Source organism: Paramormyrops kingsleyae, chromosome 5 (genome assembly GCF_048594095.1).
Source record: "Paramormyrops kingsleyae isolate MSU_618 chromosome 5, PKINGS_0.4, whole genome shotgun sequence".
In the NCBI taxonomy this organism is placed as follows: Eukaryota; Metazoa; Chordata; class Actinopteri; order Osteoglossiformes; family Mormyridae; genus Paramormyrops; species Paramormyrops kingsleyae.
The window spans coordinates 34,869,465-34,875,909 of NC_132801.1; the positions used below are offsets into that span (position 1 = coordinate 34,869,465).

Consider the following 6,445-nt stretch of genomic DNA (forward strand, 5'->3'; position numbering starts at 1 on the left):
ACACATCGCACCCAAGATTCTTGGTAAAAGTAGTTCACACTGTAATAAAGATTGGAGACCATCAAGCTAAACACACATGTTTTTAAATTAAACTAAGAAAGCAAACCAGTTTACATATTGGGTTGCCCCATTGTATGGATTAGACATAGAAGGCATTACATCCATGTCAACACTCAGGACAACCCATGTCAAACATCCATGACATTACAACATCCATGTCAAAACAACACGCAAAGTGAAAAATATAAACCTGCAAGTTTTAACATTTTGTGTGCATAAATATCCTAATTGTGAGCCCAAATATGAAACTAGAAAGCACCAAAAGAAGACTTGCGTGTGCATGTAGACATACCATTATGTCCTGATTTTAGACAACAGCATTTGGCCCATTTTGTCAGAGAAACTGGACACCAACTTCCAACAACAATATATAGAAACATACAAGTAATTTTCAACCATATTTATTTGAAATAATTTTAACTATTACTGCTCACAGATTCCACACTGATCTGTTGATACATCAGGACAGGAACCACATTACAGTTACAGTAAAAGTTACATTAAGGACATTTTTCTTTTGAAAAAGTAACATTCCATCCTGCATTACCCACTTGACAGCATGAACCATCTACCTTGTTGTATAAGGGTATAAAACTATGCCACATTTCACAACACTTTATTTTTATGTAGCAGATAGTTAGCTAGCTAAAGAGTGGGTAAACAAGGGTGAAAGTCTCTAAACCACAACACACTCAAGGCCTGTGGACCACATCTGGTACAATTCTTTTCTGATTGCAAAATGATTCTGATGTCCTGTTAAAAATGGCCTGGAAATAGAGTTGTAATGGGCACAGAAAACCCACATTTCGCTACTAAACTTTGTTTTGGGTTTGTGGTTTGGTGTAATTTTGATACAGCAGGGAGAATAGAAAGTTTTGAAATTATTACGCAAACTAAGTTTACAAACACAATCTGGAACAATTGTAAACCAAAGGCAATGGGGGCGCTTATTTGCACATTGCAGTGTAACAGAAATAATAGACAGACAGTCTTGATCACATCAATCACTCTCTCTCTCCGACGTTGGTGTAATTTATTGGGGAACCAAAATGTTATGAAACAGCTATTTGACTAACTAACCAGCTTACAGCAATTAGCATGTTTCCCATGTTGAACATCTACTTGTAAACTTGGGTTGCACCTGTGACAAACAATGTATTCATTCATTTCATTGTTGTTTTGAACTCAAAATGAAGCAACTAAAACAAACAAGCAGAACACGTGTACATATACAGTCCTACCCGGGAAGCAGGAAGCACCGAATCAGAATAAAATTCAGCAAGACATTCTACTTGCAATCTTGTTTTTTTGGCAAAAGTCTCTCATTTAAAAGAAAGACAGTGGATAATGTCAGTTACAAACAAATTATTAACAGTTCATCTGTCCAGTGGACTCATTTGACTTAATTCTATTTCTTCAAGGAAGTTTTTGTATATTAATGCTCAGTTTTATTTAAAATAAATTTCCAGAAATAACATATATTACAGAGTTCACATTTGTACATGTCATTTGCACATAGTAAAAATTTATGGGGGGGGGGGGGGGGGGGGGGGGTTCAGGTCATACCATTTATAACTACATAAATAAGCCTTAGTCAACCCACAGATTTGTTGGTAGTTTGTAACATGACCCTTTCAATAACAGAGTTTAACACACCAGCTCTAGACAGCTAAAGACGGCTTGTACACTTTTTCTCCTCACAGAGGTGACAGTTAGGTAAATCAAAGTGCTGAACAGGGTAAAAAGTAACCCAAAAAAGCCCAGGAGAACGATTTGTCAGGAAAATATACTACTTATAATAATGCAACTGCAAACTGGGACTTGCAAGCAAAGCCTAATAGCCAAGTCCAAAGCAAGCAAGTTTCTGTCTCAAACTGAAGTAAAACTAATCATCCAGGAGATGAGGCACAGTGTCAGGGAACTTACACCAAGTCACACAGATATGCTATTCTTGATCAACATTTCCTTAACAGTTCTACAAACATGAGCCATTAGTTTCACAAGTCTTCCCAGTTATTCTGCAGCTATTCCCCAGAGTGCTTGCGTGTGGTTTTTTCACTGACTCTTCTGTGCAGTTCGACCTCATCTAAGTTCTGCAGCACAGAGGTCTGGAGTCAAGGCAGGCCAGCTCATTGGTCTAATTTGTTCACATCCCTTTTAGGCCAGAGTATTTGACGTACATTCTGGGTCCTTGCTGAATGAACTGTCAGCGGAAATCACACATGCAGAGTTCATGCCATTACCCTCTCCCCAACTTACTTCCAAATATGACTCACTGGCCCATAAACCAAATTCTACTCCTCAGACTTCCAGTTTCTTTGTTTTTTTGGCCCAGGCAAGTCTTTTTCTTTTATTCTGTGATTTTAATAGTGGTTTCTTTGCAGAAATTCTTGCAGTTAGGCCCGCTTCACGCAATCTTCTCTGAACAGTAGATGTTGAAACTTCTGTACTCCTAGAAGCATTCAGCTGAGCTTGTATGTCCCGTGCTGATAACTGCCGATTTCGCAGACTTGTGGCTCGGATAAACGTATTCTCAGATTCTGAGGTTGCCTTTGGCCTACCTGACCTTGTTCGGTCTTCATGAGTGCCAGTTTCTTCAACCCGTTTGATGGTCTTGGCCACAGCACTCACAGACACTTGCAAAGTTCTTGCGATTTGTCTTAAAGACTGACCTTCATTTCTTAAAGTAATCACAGACTGTCTTTTTTCTTTGCTTAGTTGAGCATTTTTTGCCATTTTCAGCTCACTTACCTTCAGGAGTGACAAACGTTTCCCTATAAAACCTACGTATTGTAACTGCACCCTCACCTGTTAGCAATTGGTGCCAAAAAGTTAAGGTAACTCAGAGATCAAAAGAAATTTAGACCAGTGTTACAAACTTAAATCTAGACTTCAGACTAAACCTTCTTGCTTAGATATTTAGATTTCCAATTTTGATTAAAAATCAATTTCTCTGACTTCAAGCAGATACTGGATTGCAGGAGTATATACATAATCATACAAAGAATATGTGCACACAGCCTAGATCATGCAAAATTTGACTGGTACTGGAAGTTCAACACTATAAATCATGTCAGAGTAGTCAGAGAGCGCTTTGACAGGAGAATGAATTTAAACGCTGTCGTTGGTACTCAGACCAACAAAACCCGCATGCCTCCACAGCTTCCATTCCGTTACCTAAGAGGACAGATAGAAAAATTACCAAACTTAGCAACTCAAAATGGAGAACAATCAAAATGAATGTAGCAGTTAGGTTCCAGCCATTGATGTATAAAATTTTTATTTATTTTTTATTTTTTTAAAACCTACAGTGGTACCTCAGAACTCGAATTTAATCCGTTCAGAACTCCTGATCAAATCCTAAAAAGTTTGGAGTTGTGATGATTGAATTTTCCTCATAAGAAATAATGGAGAACCAATGAATTGGTTCCCGGCCCCCAAAAATTACACCTAAACGTGTTTTTTTTTTTTAGCATTTAAACACCAAATGAACCGGATAAAACAAGAAGAGCATATACTGTACTAAACACATCTAAGCACATTTATCAAAGCAGTAATTTGTAAAATAAGTAAATGTATCCAAACAATGTGTCCTGCCCCGATCGTCCGCTCCTTCTGTGTGCTACGCCCCCTCGTTAACCCCCGTGTGATCAGCTGTTTCTGGTTGTTGTCATTAGTCCTCTATTTCGTCCACGTTTCAGTTTGTTTCCCAAGTCCGGTCATTGTATTGTCCATCTGCGTTTTGCCTGCCTTACCTGTAATTAAACCCCGTATTCCCCGATACCCTGATATCTGCGCCTTTGTCTCCGTTCTGTCCCCGCTCGGCCCAAAAATATTGTCATAATTAAAACATATTAATGGTTTATTATTAATATTCACATAATTAAGAAATCTTTATTTTTAAATGCATTTTATTATATAATGATTACTGTCACTGCCTATCATTGTCTAAATGTATTTTTGCTGTAAATATATATGTATTCAGTTAGTGTAAACATGCACAATGCTATCACGGCTAATGCGAGGCTGAGACTGAAGCTTTACCCTTTGCTTCAGCTGAGAGACGTGCTGCGTGACTCATTTCCCTGCGCGTGCAAGTTCTTAGGTCGGCGTTCACGGTTTGACTTCTGAGATTCAGATAGAGTTCTAGGTATTTTTTTTTCGAACTGGTTGGTTCGACTTAAATTCGAGTTCTAATGAGTTCGAGAACTGAGGTACCACTGTATTCTCCTCAGATTCTGTCTTGTCAGGACAGAGAAGCACTTTTGACACCACAGACATTCTGAGCCCAGTGCAAAGCATCACAGGAGAAAACAGCACAAAAAAACCCTAAAAACTGGTAGATTAGTGTAGATACATAGTCCAATACTCAGTTTAAACAAGTATCTTAACTTGCCTGAAAGTCTTCCAAACAGCTGGGTCCTTCACCTACAGTAAGAACAGAGGAAAATAAGAACTATCAAGAATGAGTAAGTGGAGAGACTTCATATGCATAATAAGTGTTGAATAGTAATCTCCTCAGACTCTGCCTTGTCAGGACAGAGGCACATGTATCACCACCTGAATTCAGAGCCCAGTGCAAAACATCATGGGAGATCACCACCTCACCCGCATGCAACCAAAACATTAAATTTTAGAAAACGTGAACTGTTTTTTGCACTGTCACCCCCCCCCCCCCCCAAAAAAGAAAGAAAATCAGTCATTCTATTACTTCTGCTCCTGTTGGGAAATATAAATTCATTAAAGAACAGGACCATGTGACAGCAGTGCACATGGGTTGAATAAATTCATTCAAAAAACTAGAAAACCGAAAACACACTCCAGGGGTAAAGCACTTCACAAAAAGGAGAAAAAAGCTCAGTTACTTGTGGCACAATGATGACTGGCAATAAAATAACTACAAGCTAAATCATTCTCCCCAGACCATAATCGTATTTACTAGTGCATACATGGTGACAAAAAATGCTACGATATAAAGCGTCAACGATACAGATTCTGCAGGGAACGTTCCCTACAATTATGTAAGCCGGAGTACATTGATCTTAACAGTACAAAAATCGAGAAAGAATACATTCTAAACCTAAGGAACTTGTATTTTACTCTGTTAATGGTATTCCATTTCCACCGCCAGATCTACAAAGACTGTCAAAACCGAAGCTCATAACTTGGAATAGTTATAAAAGATGCATTTTTGGGAAAGTAATATCCTCACGTGTTTCCCAGCTACATTTAGAGCACAAAGCGGGACCACGTGCTTATAAGAAACGATACTAATTAGCCTGGCGCGTCCAGCATCCTTGCGAATTAGGACTCCTTTTCGTTTCAGTTTTTATTATTTTTTAATATAACTCCACAGTACACCAGAAACATAGCACCCATGTGAAATATCTGTCAAATTAAACGACAATGTGATTCAAGTCGTGATTCAAAAATCTATTTGTCCGTCTAAGAAGACCCGTCTCTTGCACACCCCAAAAAAACTTACACATTTAACACCTAAGTGGTAACTTAAACATGCTCCTACATTTCCTACCGCTGACACTCTTCACAATAAAACTGCTAATCAACTGATAGTGAACTGAAACCGATCGCGAGCTTCAAAATAAACCAAAACGTCAAACCCATAACGTCATTCAAGAGACAGGCACATAGATAGTTAAAAAGCAATCCTTGTTACCAAAATGTCACAAATGCATTCCTAAGACTAACCTGACCAGCGCACCGGCTGCACACTCCTTCGGAAGTTGTATTCTGAAAGACAGAAAAATCAACACGGTTTGCTTTAATACGCATGTAATCGAAGGACCCCGGATGTTGTACGAGGTTGTCCGGCGTAATTGCCCGCATCGGAAACTTGCAGATATTTATCTCTCGTGTTTCTTCTAATTGTTCCGTATTTAAAATATCTTCAGCCTCTTACAATAACAATCATTTTATACACGGAATGAATTAAAGTTAATACATGATCATTTATTATTCTCCCATAACTAAAAAAATGTATAGATAACCCGCGTCCACAAAAGTTCGCGCATGGCTGTTTCATTTAGGAGAAACCAATATGGAAATCCGTGCATTTGTGTGTGTGTGTGCGTGCGTGCGTGCGTGCGTGGGTGGGTGCGTGCGTGTGTGTGAGTGACAGAGTTATGCAAAGAATAACAATAACTGCAAACATAAAAAGTAAACAAATGAGACTGGAAAAAATGCTTCTGCTTTTCACATTTCTTGAACATACTGGGAAAGGATACACACTTCAGTTTCCTCATAGTAAATGTATACTGAGAATTTCCCAGTATCACTGGTAGAGGTATGCAGATCAATAATATAGCTATTTTTGTGGAAGGAAGAATACGTGAACCATATACCAGGCACAGCTGACCATTGCTCC

General features: G+C 38.6%; 1 long non-coding RNA gene and 2 other non-coding genes across 3 annotated transcripts; all 3 read right to left on the bottom strand.

Moving 5' to 3' along the window:
• Positions 1-445: 445 nt before the first annotated feature.
• LOC140590918 (uncharacterized) lies at positions 446-5,879 on the bottom strand. Its single transcript, XR_011991821.1, has 3 exons — positions 5,770-5,879; positions 4,457-4,488; positions 446-3,237 (listed from the first exon to the last, which is right to left on the bottom strand). It is a non-coding gene; the product is annotated as an uncharacterized lncRNA (long non-coding RNA).
• On the bottom strand, positions 4,285-4,373 carry LOC111858267 (small nucleolar RNA SNORD88). Its single transcript, XR_002841551.1, has one exon. It is a non-coding gene; the product is annotated as a small nucleolar RNA SNORD88 (small nucleolar RNA).
• LOC111858266 (small nucleolar RNA SNORD88) lies at positions 4,572-4,658 on the bottom strand. Its single transcript, XR_002841550.2, has one exon. It is a non-coding gene; the product is annotated as a small nucleolar RNA SNORD88 (small nucleolar RNA).
• Positions 5,880-6,445: the final 566 nt, after the last annotated feature.